Source organism: Triturus cristatus, chromosome 3_1, assembly GCF_964204655.1.
Source record: "Triturus cristatus chromosome 3_1, aTriCri1.1, whole genome shotgun sequence".
In the NCBI taxonomy this organism is placed as follows: Eukaryota; Metazoa; Chordata; class Amphibia; order Caudata; family Salamandridae; genus Triturus; species Triturus cristatus.
This window is the reverse complement of record NC_140583.1, coordinates 369,758,134-369,767,351: the sequence shown is the minus strand read 5'-3', so window position 1 is coordinate 369,767,351 and position 9,218 is coordinate 369,758,134.

Here is a 9,218-nt window from a genome sequence, read left to right as displayed (position 1 = left end):
AGGGCTTGTCCTCTTTAACCATCTCGGAGAACAGATTCTTTCGAGGCATTACATCACTTCCCCAGAGTACGCCTCTGGTCCCTCTTAGACATGATTTGGGAAAGAGTTCCATCGCTGATGTAGCTAGATTAAGACCAATTTTATACTGGCGTAGACTGTGGACTACCCTGGCATTATCCCAGTATGCAGCAGGTTTTATGGATGTTCTGTCCATGGTTGGATCTCGTAATATTGGGTGGTTTAAGGATCTTAGAAAAACCCTCGAGGCGCTGGGTATGAGTGATCTATGGGAAAAGCCCTCGGTTGTTTCTTTTCCGTCAAAATCTTTTTTGAAAGAAAAATACTGGGAGATGATTAATTCAAAGATAATGATCGATTGTAAAACCCCTTCTTTAACTGATGATTTTCTGAATATAAAATCTGTCCCAAGGCTGGAGATCTTTTGGGACTTTGTTACCAAAGTATTAGACAGAAAGTTGTATTTCCAGTTGCGGGTGGGATCTTTGCCCTTAAATTCTTTTACTGCTCGGTGGTCTAAAGCCCCCATGAGCCAAGCTAACTTATGCCCATTGTGCATGTCTCAAGATGAAACAATAAGCCATATGCTTTTTGTATGTCCCGCATATTTATCTCCTAGGAGGGTGTGGTTGAGACCAATCTGCAAGCAATTGGGCACTAGGTTAAGTGGTGAGGCAAGGAGGATCCTATGTACTAGCACATCATCGGTTATTGTTGTAGCTGTGGCAAAGTTTCTAGTATGGGCCTGGATTATAAGAAAACGCAGCATCTGTGACTAATGTGTTAGCGGTCCCTGGATATGAAGTAGTATTTACTGTGAGAGTGTTGTAATGTAAATTTTTTAACCCATGTATATATTTTAAGGATTGCTTTTTTAAACTTAAATGTTAATCAAGTTGTTTTTAGGGACTTTTAATGATTATGACTTGTATTTATGTTGTTTTTGTACTTGTTCTATTGCTTTTATGACAAATGTCGAATAAAGCTGTTTTTGGATTGGATTGGGAAATATATTTTCTATATTAGCAACATTTGAGTCTGTCCTAAGCATAGGAACAAAAACTGTATATTTAATTTAACAATCAGCAAAAGGAAAATTGGGACATTTCGGTCTCTGTAGTGATGAATCTGTGATACCATATTCAGGACAGTTGGTTCAATTGAAGATTCAAGATCCCCTAGAAAACATATTTAAGAATACAGATAGTCAAAACATAACCTACAATAATTAATTTAAAATAGAAGAGAGACACCTGACAGAGGTGACGAAGGTCCAAATGAAATATGAAGTATGTAGGAGTGGTTCAGAATTTTAAAACTAACAGGCGGTAAAAGGATGAAAGAAACATTGCAAATAATTAATCCAAAACCAAAAAAGGGATATACATTCCAAGGAATGAAAAAGATAAAAAATGCTTACTAGCCTGTGAGTCTCTCTCTGTTCTTGTAAAGTATAACACTTCTAATATACATGGAACAGAAAATCTTTAAGAATCCCAATGAGAGACATTAGGCTAATCGTTGCATGTTACTATGATGTGTCATAAGGAAATACTTACATAGATGGTATTAGAGTTAAGATAATTTCAGGGAGAACATTTCATGACCTCTCCTGTGTAAGAAGAAATTAGTTAAACCTATACAAACTTGCTGTAATAAATGTGTAAGGGGGATCAAATGAGCCCAGTATGTAAACGGATTACTTAAAAACTACGCTGCCTTTGATGTAATCAAGTGTGATATTAGTATAAGAGTGAAGAAAGGAAAATGGATATCATCGACAATATACACAAAAAAAGAAACATATTATATCCAGTTAGGGCACCTTTACTCCTTTCAGCGAAAGAGACATTAACAAGATTCTTCAGAGTATCAACCCATCCAATCATTTTACCACCCTCCGTCTCCAAAGATATCAAGGAAGTCGTCACCCCCCTTTAGACAAATATTATCAATGCTTCACTGTCTCAAGGTACGATCCCTGATTGCCTAAAAGCAGCTCAGGTTTAACCTATTCTAAAAAAAACTAGTGCTGACTTTAACAATTTCCGCCCCATCTCCAACATCACTGTTCTGGCCAAACTCCTTGAAAAATGCGTCCAATCACAACTTTGCGCTTACATTGAGAATTTCCAACTCCTAGACCAAAACAAATCTTGTTTTCGGAGTGGTCACAGCACTGAATCCGCTCTCATTCATGTTATCGGTGACATTTTAAAAATGCTCGATGTTAGACCCGGCCTCGTAGCATGGCTCTTCCTGTCCTCGCACTACCTAACCTGGTACCTGGGACCCCAAGCACACGGCCCAGCCGATCCTTCCCACCAGAACACACACGCGCGACCCGGGCATCGCCGTCCATGGGCTCTCTCCTTTCGGCCACCCCGGGCACGCGTGCCCACTTCATGCACCAAGATGGCCGCCCGGCCCCAGCACAACCCGGACCTAGAGGCGCCACTCCGGCTGGAGGACATCACGCTTCCAGGGGATGAGAGAGGGAGGAGCCGTTTCTATCGCACCTCTGAACTCCCCTGGGACGATGGGTTTCGATGGGCCCTCCGGCCTCCCTGAGGGCTGGCTCCATGCCTGCTGGGTGTCTGGGACTCCTCCCGACCCGGCCCTGAAAGGATCAAAAGACAATGGCAGGAAACCCCGACAAGCGACCCCCAGGTGACAAGACCCCTGCCTGCACAGACTCCGGACATCAAAGAGGGGTCGACCTATAACAAGGGGTGCTCTGGGACTGTCCGGCAGATTCGCCTTGGAACATCTGAGCCCTGCTGAGTGACTCGCGGCTCCCTGAAGATCGTAAGACCTCCGAACTTGTGCTTGAGCCCTGCTGAGTGACTCGCGGCTCCCTGAAGATCGTAAGACCTCCGAACTTGTACCTGAGCCTGCTGAGTGACTCGCGGCTCCCTGAAGATCGTAATACCTCCGAACTTGTGCTTGAGCCCTGCTGAGTGACTCGCGGCTCCCTGAAGATTGTAAGACCTCCGAACTTGTGCTTGAGCCTGCTGAGTGACTCGCGGCTCCCCCAGACTCTCTTTGGTCCCGCCGGACCCCACGACGACACGCGTATCCCCCAGCTCGAGGATTGTGAGCTGTGCGCCGGGTACGCTCCTGCATTTGATCCATATCCCCCAAAGACTGTCCCGCTACCTCCTACCCCCGCCAAGACTCTGTGAGCCCACGCTCTGCTTGTAAATATCTGCCTTGCTGATCATAAAGATCTTACCACTTCGATTTGATAAAGCTTGAATCCTAAGAACCCTCGGTGTGGTGTCTCTTTGTCGTGTGGTGCCGAGTGTACGATCCTAGATACGAGATTCCTCCCCTGCGGAGTCTCCCGCCAGTGCCCGGCTATGATACTTTGAGGGTGGGTCTCAGGACAGTCAGGGCCCCCTCCGGGCCCCTCTGAGGTCGCCTTCTAACATTGGTGGCAGCGGTGGGATTCGGGCCCATAACCTAGAGATCGTACCGTGAACGACTGACGCACTACCGACAAAAATGGCAGAAGGAAGCGCCATGAGCCCCGCAGAAACCAACGCCAACAGGGTGTTCCAGGTGGAACAACTAGAAGAATACACGCACAAAGAACTGAAGCAATTCTGCAAAGAACTTAAAATCGCTACCACCGGTCTCAACACCAAAGAAGATTTGCAGAAAGCACTGAAAGCTTGGGTGGATGCCGGGGCCTCCCGCCCAGAAGGCATGGGGGAGCGACACGACGAAGCAGAACCCCCCCAAGGCGAAAGCAGCAGCAATCAGGTGCGAGGCTTCGTGCCAGACGGGGGCCTTTCCCCGGAAGAACTCGCAGACAGAGAGAGAAGTCGCAATCACGAACTCGAGTTAGCCAAACTCAAAATCGAAGGCGAATTGAAATTAGCGGAAAAAAAGCTAGCAGTAGAGCAAATGCGCGTACAAGGCGAATTGGAAGAGAAGAAGCTCCAACGGGAGCACGAAGGAAGGAAGCTCCAACTAGAGCACGAACGCAGCTTGAAGGAGATCGAGCTCAAAGCCAGAAACGAGGAAGGGAGGCCCCCGGGAAACCGAGAGGCGGCCTCCCCGGCGGAACAGAAGGTCCACATCCTCAAGGACGTGGTCAAAGAATATTATAAAAATGATGACATTCAACAATGGTTTAGGGCCTACGAGGTCGCCATGACCTCTCATCGGGTCCCACAGAAGGACTGGGGGGCAGGGCGGTGGGGACGGTTTCTGAGCGAAGGAAGGGACACCCTGCTCGACCTACCCATCTCCCTGCAGACCTCCTACAGCCACATGAAAGAGGCTCTCCTCACCAGGTACGGCCTCACCCCAGAGATGTACCGTCAGCGATTCCGGGACTGCAGGAAGATCCCGGGCACCACCTGGGTGGAGTATGTAAACTTTTTCAGTCGGGCCTTCGATGGGTGGATCAAGGGCAGCAAGGTCACCACCCTCGAGGAACTCACCGACCTCCTGTTGTGGGAACACCTGGCTGCGAACTGCTTTGTGGAACTACGCCAGCATCTGCTCGACAGCAAACTCACCGATCCCAGGAAGCTGGCTGTGGAAGCAGACCGCTGGACCAACACCCGGGTCCCCCGGAGCATTGTAGGAGAATACCCCCGAGCCAGTCAGGGACCACCCCGCCAGAGAGGGGGAGGGAACCAGGGAGGGCAGAGAGAGTCCCAGTCGAGTCCCCCGAAGACCCAACCTCCACCTTTCCCGGCGCCCCCCCCCACCAGTCTCCGGACCCCCCGGGAGACGGGGGCACCGGGTAACCATCACTTGTTTCCGTTGTCAGAAGCCCGGGCACTACGCCAATGACCCGGAGTGCCCCATGGCCCCCCAGGTCCCCCCTGCTGCAAACCCTGCTAGACAGATAGCCAACGTAGCCCTGGGGGAGGAGGTTGAGGACACCGGGGAGTGGGAACCGGCAGCTATGGCCCTAGTATCCCTGGGAGATAGAGAGATGGTCCCTGGTAGCCTCCTGCCCTCCAACACGAAGAAATACGGGCAGCTCGTGAAGATCAATGGCCACCAAATAGAAGCCCTGCGAGACACCGGGGCCAGCATCACCGGTGTCCTCAGGCACTTAGTCCCCGAGGAGCAGATCCTACCCAACGTCTTTTGCCCCGTAATTTCCGCAGATAATAGAGAGAGTATGTGTCAGGTAGCCCTGGTGCCGTTTGAGTGGGGAGGGGTGATAGGTAAACTGAGGGTTGCCGTAAGAACCTCCCAGCCGGTCGACTGCCTCTTAGGGAACGACCTGGAGAGTTCTCCCTGGAAGTACGTCGTCGCAAGGCCCACCTAGGAATGATGGGACTCCCCGAGTGGGTGTGCGCCACCACCCGATCTATGTCCGCCCGACTCACCCCCCTGGGGGAAGTCGAGGACACCCCGACCGAGGGAGTCAGAGCAGTCCCCGCCGAGGGTCCTCCCGTCCCCCCATCGGGAGGGTCAGTCGCCAGCGACGAACCCTCACCGTCCGACACCTCCCCGGTCCCCGAGTTAGGCGACCTGCCCGAATTGGCCCCGTGGCGCCACGAGGGCGGGCCCAACCGGGAGGAGTTCTGCCGGGAGCAAGCCACCTGTCCTTCCCTGGTCGGACTGCGGCACCAGGCCGGGGGCCAAGCCGCAGGCGACCAAACCGGAACGCACCGAGTTTATTGGGAGAATAACCTCTTGTACAGTGAGCAGAAGTCGGTGGAGCTAGGATCCGGCCGGGTGCTGGTGGTACCCCTACGCTTCCGAGACTTTCTCCTGGGCTTGGCCCACGACGTCCCCCTCGCCGGCCACCTGGGTCAGGACAAGACCTACAGCCGTCTCGTGACTCACTTTTACTGGCCTAGAATGAAAGCAGCTGTAGAAGCCCACTGCAAGTCCTGTCCCTCGTGCCAGGCTAGTGGGAAGAGTGGGGGGAAGCGCAAGGCTCCCCTCCAACCCTTCCCGGTTGTTGGACCCGGCCTCGTAGAATGGCCCTACGTGCCCCCGCACCCCCGAAACCTGGTACCTACAGCCCAAGCACACGGCCCAGCCGACCCTCCCCACCAGGACACACGCACCGACCCGGACGTCCCCGTCCATGGCCTCTCTCCTTTCGGCCACCCCGAGCCCGCGTGCCCACTTCATGCACCAAGATGGCCGCCGGCCCCAGCACGACCCGGGCCTAGAGGCGCCACTCCGGCTGGAGGACATCACGCTTCCAGGGGATGAGAGAGGGAGGAGCAGTTTCTATCGCACCTCTGAACTCCCCTGGGACGATGGGTTTCGATCGGCCCTCCGGCCTCCCTGAGGGCTGGCTCCGTGCCTGCTGGGTGTCTGGCACTCCTCCCGACCCGGCCCCGAAAGGATCAAAAGACAATAGCAGGAAATCCCGACAAGCGACCCCCAGGTGACAAGACCCCTGCCTGCACAGACTCCGGACATCAAAGAGGGGTCGACCTATAACAGGGGGTGCTCTGGGTCTGTCCGGCAGATTCGACGCTGGAACAACGAGAGCCTGCCGACGTGGTCGCGGCTCCTGGAACTTGGACCCTCCTGAGCCCTGCTGAGAGACTCGCGGCTCCCTGAAGATCGTAAGACCTCCGAACTTGTACCTGAGCCTGCTGAGTGACTCGCGGCTCCCTGAAGATCGTAAGACCTCCGAACTTGTACCTGAGCCTGCTGAGTGACTCGCGGCTCCCTGAAGATCGTAAGACCTCCGAACTTGTACCTGAGCCTGCTGAGTGACTCGCGGCTTCCTGAAGATCGTAAGACCTCCGAACTTGTGCCTGAGCCTGCTGAGTGACTCGCGGCTCCTTGAACCTCGTAAGACCTCCGAACCTGCACCTGAGCCCGCTGAGTGACTCGCGGCTCCAACGGACTCTCACGGTCCCGCCAGACCCCGACTACAACCACGTAGCCCCCAGCTCGAGGATTGTGAGCTGTGCGCCGGATACGTCCCTGCCTTGAACCTTTACCAGAGACTGTCCCGCTACCCCCTACCCCTTCCGAGACTCATTGAGCTCGTGCTCACCTTGTACATATTTGCAGTGATAACCTACTTGATAAAGATTGATTTCTAAGAATACCCGGTGTGGTCACTCTGTGTCGTATGGTGCCAGAAGTACGATCCTAGATACGAGATTCCTCCCCCTGGGGAGTCTCCCGCCAGTGCCCGGCTGCGATACTTCGAGGGTGGGTCTCAGGGTAGTCCGGACCCCTTCCAGGCTCCTCTGAGGTCGCCGTCTAACACCGGTCGTCAGTACCCCATTCGAACGAGTCGGGATCGACATCGTGGGGCCCCTGGATCCCCCCACCTCCCAAGGTCACCGTTTCATCCTGGTCCTAGTGGATCACGCCACCCGATACCCTGAGGCTATCCCCCTACGCACCGTCACGGCTCCCGTGGTGGGCCGAGCCCTGATGGGGATCTTTTCCCGGGTGGGTTTTCCCCGCGAGGTCGTGAGCGATCGCGGCACTAATTTTATCTCAAAATACATGACGTCCCTGTGGCAACAATGTGGAGTGTCCTATAAGTTCACCACCCCGTACCATCCCCAAGGGAACGGCCTAGTAGAAAGGTTTAACCGGACTCTGAAAGGGATGATCAACGGCCTAGAAGAACCCCTCCGGCGTAAGTGGGACGTCCTGCTCCCCTGCCTCCTGTTCGCTTACCGGGAAGTCCCACAGAAGTCCTTGGGGTTCAGCCCGTTTGAATTACTCTATGGACACCCCGTCCGAGGTCCCCTCAGCTTGGTTAAGGAAGGGTGGGAGGCAGCACCCCAGACCACCCCACGAGATGTGTTCCAAAACGTTCTGGCCCTCCGGACCCAGACCAGGAAGTTCCGAGAGCTGGCCGAGGCCAACCTGGAGGCAAGCCAAGAAGAGATGAAGCGCTGGTACGACCAGAATGCCACTCTGGTCGAGTTCCAGCCGGGCCAGCAGGTATGGGTCATGGCCCCCGTGAAGCCTGGCGCCCTCCAGGACAAGTGGACCGGGCCCTTCAAAGTGATTGAGCGGAAGAGTCCAGTCACGTACTTGGTGGACGTCCAGTCGCCCCGGGATCCCCTGCGGGTCCTACACGTGAACCGCCTCAAGACTCACTTCGTGCGGACAGAACTGAGCCTCCTGCTGGCCACCGATGACGGGGCCGAAGATGAGTCCGATCCCCTCCCGGACCTCCTGTGTGTCAAGGAGAAGGATGGCTCCGTGGAAGGAGTGAACCTCTCCCCATCCCTCACTGACCAGCAACAAGCGGACTGTCGCCAGCTCCTAGGACAATTCTCCGACCTCTTCTCCCTGATCCCCCGAGTCACCGACTGGTGTGTCCATGACGTGGACACCGGGGACAGCCCGCCAGTAAGACACCGAGCCTACCGAGTCCCTGACCGGGTCCGGTCCTGCATTCAAGCTGAAGTCTCGAAGATGTTGACCCTGGGGGTGATCGAGCCATCCGATAGTCCCTGGGCCAGCCCCGTGGTCCTAGTTCCGAAGGCAGCGGCCCCCGGTGTCGGCCCCGAGCTCTGATTCTGCGTGGACTACCGGGGGCTCAATGACGTCACCCGGGCCGATGCCCACCCCATTCCCCGAGCCGACGAGCTCATTAACCGACTCGGGGCGGCCCGGTTCCTCAGCACATTCGACCTCACCTGCGGATACTGGCAGATTGCGCTCACAGAGGAAGCCAAGGAGCGGTTCGCCTTCTCCACCCCAGATGGGCATTCCGCGTAATGCCCTTCGGAATGAAAAATGCCCCGGCCACCTTCCAGCGACTGGTGAATAGGGTCCTGGCCGGGATGGAACAGTTCAGTGCGGCCTATCTAGACGACATCGCCGTTTTCAGTTCCGGATGGAGTGAGCACCTCCAGCACCTCCGGAGGGTGCTAACCGCCCTGCGCCAGGCAGGCCTCACAGTAAAAGCCAGCAAGTGCCAGATTGGGCAAGGATCAGTCGTCTACCTGGGGCACCAGGTCGGGAGCGGTCAGGTCGCCCCTCTACAGCCGAAGATCAACGCCATCCTAGCCTGGGAACCACCCACCACCCAAACGGAGGTCCGAGCCTTCCTGGGCCTCACTGGCTACTACCGAAGATTCATCCGGGGGTATGGCAGCCTGGTTGGCCCCCTCACCGAACTCACATCCAAAAAACAGCCCAAGAGGGTGCAGTGGACGACTGCCTGCCAGGAAGCGTTCGATGCCCTAAAGAAGGCCATGTGCACGGCCCCCGTCCTC